The sequence below is a fragment of the Geotrypetes seraphini genome, chromosome 4 (assembly GCF_902459505.1).
Source record: "Geotrypetes seraphini chromosome 4, aGeoSer1.1, whole genome shotgun sequence".
Lineage (NCBI taxonomy): Eukaryota > Metazoa > Chordata > Amphibia > Gymnophiona > Dermophiidae > Geotrypetes > Geotrypetes seraphini.
The window spans coordinates 303,710,652-303,721,420 of NC_047087.1; positions in this window are offsets into that span (position 1 = coordinate 303,710,652).

The window sequence follows — 10,769 nt, forward strand, 5'->3', positions numbered from 1 at the left end:
TACAGCCTCAGCACCCTGAGGTTGTAGGTTCAAATCCACGCTGCTCCTTAATCCCCCCCATTGCCCCAGGTACATTAGATAGATTATGAGCCCACCAGGACAAATAGGGAAAATGCTTAAGTACCTGAATAAATTCATGTAAACTGTTCTGAGCTCCCTTGAAGGAACAGTTTAGAACATTGAATACATAAATAAATATTGGGCTCTTGAGAGAGCTGCAGTCTGTGGCTGAGAAAGGCTATACAGAGGGAAAATAATTTATTGGGAAGTTGCAAAGGATCATGGCTCCATAGCCCAGTAGAGCCTCATTCTGATTTTGTAGAAAGTTAAAAGAGCAAGAAAGATCTTTTAGGTTCACCGTGCCTCCCTCATACCACCCAAAATAACGAGTCGGACACATTTGTCTGTTCCTATGACCCACTTCAGGACCAAAATCCCCACATTATGGGGTATTTGGATGGGCATTTTCGACATGATGTCTTCCTCCCCCCCCCCCCCCCCCCCATTTACAAAAGCGTAGCACAAGGTAACAGCTCTGACGCTCAGAGAATTCCTATGAGCGTCAGAGCAATTACCACCACGGCCAGCGCTAAAAAAACGTGCTACAGTTTTGTTAAAGGAGAGGTGGGGTAAATCTGAGTTTAGACATTTTCAGAAGTGCATCCAGAAACCAGGTAGAGAATATGGTCATTTGTCATTTTCAAAATTGCAAAATGTCTAAATTTTTTTATTTATTTATTTTTTTCAAAAATGACCATTTCTAGACCTGTCTGCCCATAATGCGACTATCTTTTTTTTGGGGGGGTCATTGTTTTGTGTATTTTTAAGGTTTTGTTTTTATGTAGATTTTATCAGGCAATTTGCTTCAAGGTTCATGCTGAGGGGGTAATCAATTAAAAATCCCAAAGAACAAATAAATTAAATTAAATATCCTGCAGCAGGTGAGCCCAGAACACTGAAGGATTCTTAAACAGTATTTTCTCAAAAAAAGCAAAGAAGTTCTATTTCAAGACTGGGAATCTGTCTCTGCTGAGCACATAATTTGTGGCTTGTATACAGTGGTGACTTCATCTGTCATCGGTCAACCATCCGAGATTGACAGACTGTGCACCTGATCCACAAAACCAGCAGAGATGCTGCACGACTAATTCAACGACTGGGACAGAAAACTGAATACACAAATTAAAGGCGACACAGCATAGATGCATACAGAATTTTCCTACACTCGGGTCATGCTTTTTTTTTCAATATAATGAGCAACAGGTCAAGAATATCCTGTCTGTCCAAATTAGATTGTAAGCTCTACTGAGAAGGGACTGTTTATTGCACTGTGCAACAGAGGTTTTGGGGCATGAATTGTAGTGGGTGTTCTATAGTGATTTGGGAGTCAATGAATTCAAAACTGACCTTAATTTTTCAGTATAACCCTCTGATTTTTGACAAAAGAACATTATAATGCAAAAATGAGCATTTTTGCTATATTTTCTAATGCTTTGAGTAAATGTTAGAACAATCTGAAATATTAAAACAGCTTGCCTCTAAGTCTAATAGATGCTGGCACTGTCATATCGAAGCTGGGACATTAGATCATTTACTATTCTATTGTCCATTGATACTTGCCTTTTGGAAATCAATTTGGGGTCAGATAAATAATTTATTGGAAAATTCAGTGGTGTTATCATGTAATACTGTATTATTTGGTACATCAATGAGAGCTAAGAGCCAAATATCTTCTAATAATAATACACTTCTACTCATTATGACAGGGGTTGCCATACAGCTTATTATGAAGAACTGGAAAAATTGGGACCATCTGAATTATAGTTTTTGGTGGAACTCTCTATGTCACATATTTAAAATGGAAAGGGTAATAGCCATACAGCAGGGGAATTTTAAGAAATTTCAGGATGTTTGGGAGCCATTAACATAATATTGTAAAGAATGAATGTTGTTTTTTTCTTTTTGAACATACACGTCCAAGTCGGGGAGGGTGGGTGGGGATACTTTATGTTTTTCTTATGTTTGGGGACAACTAATAGATATGTGGGGGGGGGGGGGGAAGATATTAGATCTGAATTGGACTTTGATAGACTATTAAGTGATGTTAAAGTGTACAATGATTTTCTCTTATACTGCACTTATTGTAAGTTTTAAAAATGAATAAAGAATTTTTAAAAAAACAAAAATACAGCTTGCCTCAAATTAGATTTTTAAGCTAAAGTATTAACTTTAATGATAATGTAATAATGTGCTGTAGGTATAATTAAATAATTATGGGTGAGGAGGCGGAGCTGGAATATGCAGTTCTCTGTAGGCCTATTGCATCATCAGCAATTTTCAAACTTCATCAGCGCAGCTGAGATTATATCGTCGATTTTGTATCAGGGTTTTGCTTCTTAGTTAAATCGGCGCAATGTGTTACATCATGACTTCTCATGCTATAAATATTTGCTCAAAAACTATATGTCGTAGGAGAAAACTGAGGCTATTTTCATACAAAGGAGGTCAAATTCTATAAAGTAAACCTCATTTTCTTATTGCCCCAGAAAAAAAAGTTAAAAATTTGTTGCGCAGTGTACGCCTTTCAGCACTATGGAAATGATAACTAGTAGAAGTAAGATGTCCAGGTGGAAGAAACAGGATTGTAACTGCTTTTGCCCATCTGTTGCTAGATAATCACCGGACAACAATTTTTCCAAAGGTTTTGCTTCCTTAAAACAAACTGGTGATTATGATAGATCCTTTCAAAACAAACACAAATATAATTTCCCACTGACTGTATTACGTAGGAATTTTGAGAAACACGATGGTATCTTTATTTTATTTATAAATCTTTATTAATTTTCAAAGCGAATACAAAGTGCCATGAATTATATATACATTAATAACAAAATGAGCACTTAAATTCCATTAATAACAATGCAAAAAATAAAAATCCCTCCCCTCCCATCCAACAATTAATCAAGAAATGAACCAGAAATATATCCCCCCCACCCCGTCCTGGATATGTATAAAATAAACTTAAATTTTAAACAAAGACAACTATAGTGAATTAACAAAGAATGTCAACGGGCCCCAAACCAACTTAAAAATTTTACGATGGTATCTTTAATTGACTATAACATGTTTTAATGCACAAAGTGTGATAGTTCGCCATGGCTAAAAGTGTTTTCCTGCTGATTTTCGTTTGTACTCAGTATCCGATGCATCTCATTATAGTGTTCAACACTGGTCAGCCACCAATGATGGATTCCAGTTGCCCTGATCTCTTTTTTCTATAGTGATAATGTTCTGGTGAAACCTTTTGCCATGTCCATCGCAGTGGGAGAAGGCCTAAGCAATTGACCTTCTCCCACTTTATTACTGCCCTGCTGCAATCCCTGATGTGTTTCTCAGGTAACCCCAGTCTCTCATGTATCCTCTCCCCATATATCTCCAATCTCTCCCTCATGTATCTCCAATCTCTCCCCATCTTCTCCCCATGTACCTCCAATCAATTATGTATTCTCTCCAATCTATTATGTATTCTCTCCCCATGTATCTCCAATCTATTATGTAATTTTCTCTTCAAGCACTCTGTAATTAGCTGATTGTCTAGCCTTCTTTCAATGTGAACCGTCTAGAAGTCTTTTGACTATGGCGATATAGAAAAATAAAGTTATTATTATTATTATTATTAACTGCACCAAGATTTGCGAGGAAAAAGTCCAAGTGTGAATCTAAAAAGTGCATCTTCAGTGTCATGTTGCACTCCATGGTTTCGTACGCTCTAAGAAGTTTGTCAACCAGTTGAATATAGTTGGGTACTCTATAACTGCCAGGAAAATCCTCAGTGATATCCTTGAACGCTTTCCAGGTGATTTTCTCTGGCCCGACTAACAGATCTTCAAATCTCTCGTCATTGATGACGTGTTTGATATGTGGACCGACAAAAATGCCTTCTTTAATCTTGGCGTCAGTTATTCTTGGAAGCATCTGTCTTAGATAAAGAAAACCTTTGCCTTCCTTGTTCATCGCTTTTATGAAATTTTTAAATCAGTCCAAGAGGAGGGAAAAAATATCTTGAAGAGGAGGGAAAAAATATCTTTGTCGGGTCAAGTGGTTCATGTACCACATTTTTCTGTCCTGGAACCAAATTCTTACGGAGTGGCCATTTCTTTTGAATATAATGCAACTCCTTAGCACAGCTGTCCCATTCACAAATAAAACAACAGTACTTGGTCTATCCAAGCTGCATTCCAAGTAGCGGAGCTACCACTTTAAGATCACCAGTTACTGGATATGCTTTAACAGCAGTTCCATGTTTTCATATGTCTCTTTCATGTGTGCAGCATAGTCAATAGGTATCGACGGATAGACATTGCCATTGTGTGACAAGACAGCCTTGAGGCTTAACACTGATGAATCAACAAAAAGACGCTTTGCGTACAACCCAAAGCTGTGAACAACCCTTCAATATCAGCGTAGATACAGAGGTTTTCAACCTAGAAACATAGAAATAGACGGCAGATAAGGGCCACGGCCCATCTAGTCTGCCCACCCCAATGGCCCTCCCCTACCTTTCTCTGTGAATAGATCCCACGTGTCTATCCCATTTGGCCTTAAAATCAGGCACGCTGCTGGCCTCAATCACCTGAAATGGAAGACCGTTCCAGCGATCAACCACCCTTTCAGTGAAAAAGAATTTCCTGGTGTCCCCGTGCAGTTTCCCGCCCCTGATTTTCAACGGATGCCCCCTTGTTGCCGTGGGACCCTTGAAAAAGAAGATATCTTCTTCCACCTCGATGCGGCCCATGAGATACTTGAATGTCTCGATCATGTCACCCCTCTCTCTGCGTTCCTCGAGTGAGTACAGCTGCAACTTATCCAGCCGTTCCTCGTACGGGAGATCCTTGAGTCCCGAGACCATCCGGGTGGCCATTCTCTGTGCAAAGAAATTTATTAAATTGTCTTGGCGGCTTCTAAAGACAGAAATTGTTCTACCTGGCGAGAGCAAACCCCCATCCATGCAGTCTTAAACCCAATAATTCTGCTTTTGCTTTTGACAAACCTAAGTCCCTGGGTACACCGTCGAAAGCGTGCAGGACATTTGCGCACCCCCCCCCCCCACACACACACATATCCTCAGAGCGCAAAGGAGAAGGGCTGCAAGCGTCAGAAGCGGCGGCGTGCATTTGACCTGCGCGCTAATGTTGGGGTGGGACTGTCAGCACGCCAATGTCCTGCGCCCTTCTGATGGGTCACCAAGTCCCTAACCAGGTTGTTTAATTCTGATTGTGTTATAAAATCAGGATCAATGTCACAGTCAGTGTTTGACTGGTGCATTGCAGAATCTTCGTTGGTTTCGTTTGAGCTCCATTTCTATGGTGGCTTCGGTACCGGAAGTCTGTCATCATGAGGCACTGGTCTCATGGCTGAAGGAAGATTGGGGTATTCAATAGATTTCTTATTTTTACCAGAGAAACCCAATACACCTCTCCCTCTGTATTTGTGGTTTCATCACTCGCAATTTCGATTATTCGCGGTTTTTGGCATGCTGGCTCCTCCCCCCCCCCCCCCCCCCGCTCCGGAACATTTTATGTTACCAAGAATCATTTTTCACAGCCACACAATGAGAGAGGAGAGCCAAGAAGTGAGCGAAGACAAAGATTTGCCTGGTTTCCAGCAAGACGCCCGGTGGCTGCCACTAATCTGGTTATCACGCATGCCAAATCCACCAAGCCCCCACACGCTTCTGAGCCTAGAACCAGTCGAGCGGCTACAGCTGTCCAATTAAAGGTGAAGGAGGCTGCTCAGAGAGAAACTTGAAATGCACACATCGCCTATGGGGCGGGGCGCATGCGGGGAGGTGGGTTTGGCCTCAGGGCCTGACCGTTGAGGAGGGAGGGTTTTAATATGGAGCGCGGAGTGGCTGCCACAAAGGATAGCAAAGGAAGGCAAAACGGGCTGATCGCACGCTTTTCGTTTGTTTGTAGTTTATGCCCTCTTTTCTCCTTTGATACTTATTCGCGGTTTTTCCGTGTTCGAGGAACTGTTCATCCCCAATCACCGCGAATACGGAGAGAGAAGTGTACATTGGTCAGACAGAAGTAAGAGTCTGTCAAGTGATCCTTCTGTTCTCGCCGTATCATTGACATAGCAAATGGCATTGACTTCCGAGTAGCTATGGGCCTAGGGGCAGAGGCAGTATATTAGAATCACTGTTTCTGTCACAGTGACTTCCATGAAGAAAAATGTTTTAAGGTAGGCCAAGAAAGGGGAGGGGGAAGGAGGGACATGTCAGACCAGGGGAAAGGGGAACAAATGTTGGATTACAAGGCCATGGCCCCCCCTAGGTTTGTGGGGCCCAGGGAAGCTTCATGCCCTTCCCCGCCCCAATGCCAGCCTTGTGGATAATGTATGATAAGGCCTTAAATATATATCATCCCTGAAAATCGAATAATTGATGACATAAAAGTGGAAGGGAAGATAATGCAATAAATGAATGAAATTGTTAAACAATTCATTCTACCTATATTGATAACTATATCAAGGCCATCATAGCATCTGATAAATAAAGTTTAAATCAATGATTTCTAGAAACTATATATATATATATAATCATAAAGATATTAGTACTAAATCACAATCCCTATTAAATATCTAAAGCAGGGGTGTCCAACCTTTTGGCTTCCCTGGGCCGCATTGGCTGAAAAAAATGTTTCTGGGGCCGCACAAGCACGCAAACCCTGCAGCAAGACAGAGGAGGGAGTCGGCAAGACGGTAAACATCCGGGAGCAGCAGAGGAAAACACTTGATCGCCTAGAGGTTTTGTCAGCAGGAGACCTGAAGTCATGATGCCATTATACAGATCCATGGTGAGGCCTCACTTGGAGTACTGTGTTCAGTTCTGGAGACCACATTACCGTAAGGACATGCTGAGGATAGAGTCGGTTCAGCGAATGGCCACCAGGATGGTCTTGGGACTCAAAGATCTCACGTATGAAGAAAGACTAAAAAAATTGCGGCTGTACTCACTTGAGGAAAGACGAGAACGGGGAGACATGATTGAAACGTATAAGTACATCACGGGACGTATCGAGTCGGAAGATGATATCTTCTGTCTCACGGGACCCTCGACCACCAGAGGGCATCCGCTGAAAATCAGGGGAGGGAAGTTTCATAGCGATTCCAGAAAATACTTCTTCACCGAAAGAGTGGTGGATCATTGGAACAGACTCCCACTGCAGGTGATTGAGGCCAGCAATGTGAAGGATTTTAAGAAAAAATGGGATACTCACGTGGGTTCTTTGGGGGAGTGAATTCAGGGGGGCGGTTACTTGGAATGGGCAGACTTGGTGGGCTATAGCCCTTTACTGCCGCCATTTTCTATGTTTCTATGTTTTTGACCAGGGCCGCACAAAATACTGCACGGGGCCGCATGCGGCCCTCAGGCTGCAGGTTGGACACCCCTGATCTAAAGCAAACAGTGACGGACGTATCATAAATTATACAGACTTCAGTCTTTGGAACCTCTTATGATGTCTACCATTACAGGTTCCTGTCTTGTATATTGTTATAATCATCTATGTTTTTTTTATTATTCAACCACTTAATTTTATTCCCTAATAAATTAATTATCGCTAATTTTAATGTTATAATATATGTTATTTTAGAGAATAAATAGATTAAGTAGGACAAAATGATGGGAAGTCTAAAATGTTAATTCATGTTAATGTGCTAAATTCATATTGGTCTAAAATGATTCTTTTAAAATATCAATACATTTGTAACGTAAAAAAAACCTTTTTTAAAGTGCACATGGAAAAACTTTAAAAGTGAAAAAACTACATTGATTAACTATGAAATATAAATATGAATTTATCTAATCAACTAGAACGCATATACCTAAAATATACGAGTGCCTACAAAAACTTCTTAAATATAAATAAATTATGTGCAAAACAGCTGATGTTTGAAGAAAAAGGGGGGGAAAAAAAGAAGAAAAAAGGCAACACTTAGCTTATCGTGAGGTGGAGCCTGCCGCCATCAACGCTGATATATTAGAGAACTCCGATGCCTTTTCTTTCTAGAGGCGTTTCAACCCTAAACCGGGTCTTCTTCGGGGGGAATCTCCAAACCAGAGTTGCCTTGCTGCATGAAACGTATGAAAAAGGCATTAAATGACACAATTGTGATATGTAAGAAATTACCAAAATAATCATAACTAATTAAGATGTGCACATGAAAAATAGGAAAAGGGGGTCACGTGATGCCCTCAACCTGAATGGATGTTCCTAGCCCTCTCTCCTGACCCGGGAGCTGTCTTAATCTGCTTTATTTTATCTTTTCTGGCGCTAGAGCCCTGGAAGAGTCTGGGTCGGTTGGGCAGTGTGCAGGCTCTCTGCTATTCCTCTTTTCGGTAGGAGTACCGCGTTATGCCCACTCGACTTTCGAAGGCTGCAAAGACAACTCGAGGCCCCTCGACCCCTGCCAAGATGGCGGCGCCACCTTCCTCCGAGCGGGTTCCACTTAGCCCGACGATTCAACTGCCCGCAGATGCCTTTGAGGAGTTGAAACGGCATCTCACAGCTTTCTTGGACGATAAACTTACCCGGTTGCAATCCACTGTCGATGGAATGAAAGATACCGTGGAGCGCCAAGCCACTCGTCTTCAGCACCTGGAAGACCGGGTGTCGGTGCAAGAAGATCGCACCATGACTTTGGAGGCGGGGACCCAGTCACTCGAGGAGCGGTGCCGACGGCTGGAAGAACGAGCGGAGGATCTGGAGAATCGGAGCCGTCGGAACAATATTAGGCTTATTGGTCTGCCGGAGTCTATCACCCCCGTGGAGCTGCCTCGGTTGGTGTCCTCATGGCTGCCTGCGGAGCTGGGCATGGCCACTGGCGACCGCCCGCTGCTGGTTGAGAGGGCGCATAGACTGGGGACCCGCCGGGAGGGAGACCAAAAACCGCGCCCGGTGATTGCCCGGCTTCTTAACTTTGTCGACAAACAACAGCTTCTGGTTGACTACAGAAAGAAGGGATCTCTTTCCTACGAGGGACAAAATATCCTTCTGTTCCAGGACTATTCGCCGAGAGTATCCGAGCAGAGACGAGCCATGGCTCCATACTGTACTCAACTTCACCAGCGCCAGATCCGCTTCGCTCTGCAGTATCCTGCTAAACTACGCGTGCACCATAATAATCAGGCACTCTATTTCTCCAGCAGCGATAAGCTCCTTTTTGGAGGGCTTGGCGGGCTGATTCGCTGACTTGCTGCCGGCCGGCAACACCTGGGTCATCATCGGACTGTCATCCCCCCCACCCGACCTGAGAGTGGCTGGACTTGCTCCCTTATAGTGACTGCTGCCTTCACTTGCTAGGAGCTGGACTTGTGACTTTTGTTTTGCTTCCTATTCCTTCGTTGCTCTTTCTGTTTTCTGTTTCCCCCCGTATTACAGCATACTAGTGCTTCTAGTAACTGGGGGGTCTTCTTAGTTCGTCTCCTCTGCTGTCTCTTTATTTTTCTTTTCTCCTTTTCTTTTCTCCTATTCTTTTGTTCCAGTGGCCTGGTGGTACTCCCCGAGAGCGGGCGTTCTGATTGCTACCATGGGGGAGGGGCCTTGTGTCTCCTCGCCGACAGAGCCACGTGGGCTGCCAGGAGTCTGCTGCATTACTGGCCTTCGGCATGCTCGAGACCCCGCTCGGGAGGGAGGACTACTGCCCGGGCAAGCATTCAGCCTGCGTTTCTCCTTTCTCCCCAGGCTGCCGTTTTCCTTCTCCTTTTTTTTTTCCCCTCTGTTTTCACGATCCTCTCTTCTCTTCCTTGAATCCTCTGTTTAGCTCTCTCATGCCGTGCTCTGTTCGGGGACCGCGTATGCTCTGCTCTTTGACTATTCTACTTGTTTCCCCTGCTCTGTGGGCTCTTTCTTTTTTCTTTTCCTCTTATGGACTCTCTTTCTACTTTTCATACTTTTCTTTTTCCTGTTTATTTATTATGTAGGCCTCAGCTCTTTTAGGGGGGACGGGTGGGGGCGGTAGGGGTTGCTATACCACGTGGGTGAGCCCTTCATTTGGGATTTGCATGGTCTCCCCTCAATGTTGTGGGGACTGCTTGTACTGGCTCCTTACATGTTTTGCTGATTCTATTATTCAGTTGGTTATTCACCCGGTACTAGGGAGCCCCTGCATATGATGTGTACCGGTTTCCGCCCTAGTCTTCCTGCATTGTCCCTTTTGGGTCGGTAGGGGTTAGGAAGGGCTTGGTTTGGGGTTTCATTAGGATAGGATAGCCGGGGTTTCCTTCGGATGGTCCCATTGGGATGGTGGTCCAGTGGTCGGGTGGGGGGGGTCAGGCTGGTTTGGTGTGGGGGGCGTGGGGTGGAGTGGGGAGCAGGAGGAGGAGAGCTCTGCTGGAGGTCGGGGTATGGATGATGGATTTTGGGGGCCCTTTTTGGAGGTTGGCGTCCCTATCCAGGGTTGTTCAGGTAGTTTTCTGAGGTGCTGTGGTGTGGGGTGGTATGGGCATCGAGATTAGAGGGCGCCCATGATTTTGGTATTCTTAGTTCAGGGTTTGGGGAGAGGGTTGGGGGTTGAGTGCTTGTATTCCTCTGTGGAAATGGGGAGTTGGAAGGTTAGGGGTGGACTTTCCGGGATGGGAGCGGGGGTAGGTTGGGACGTTTGGTTGAGGTATGGATGTGGATGAGTGTGGGGGGGTTTGTTCGAACTCAGGCTGGGGGGGAGGGAACTCGTCGACGGGGGACCAGAGGGACTGTCAGAGCACTAAT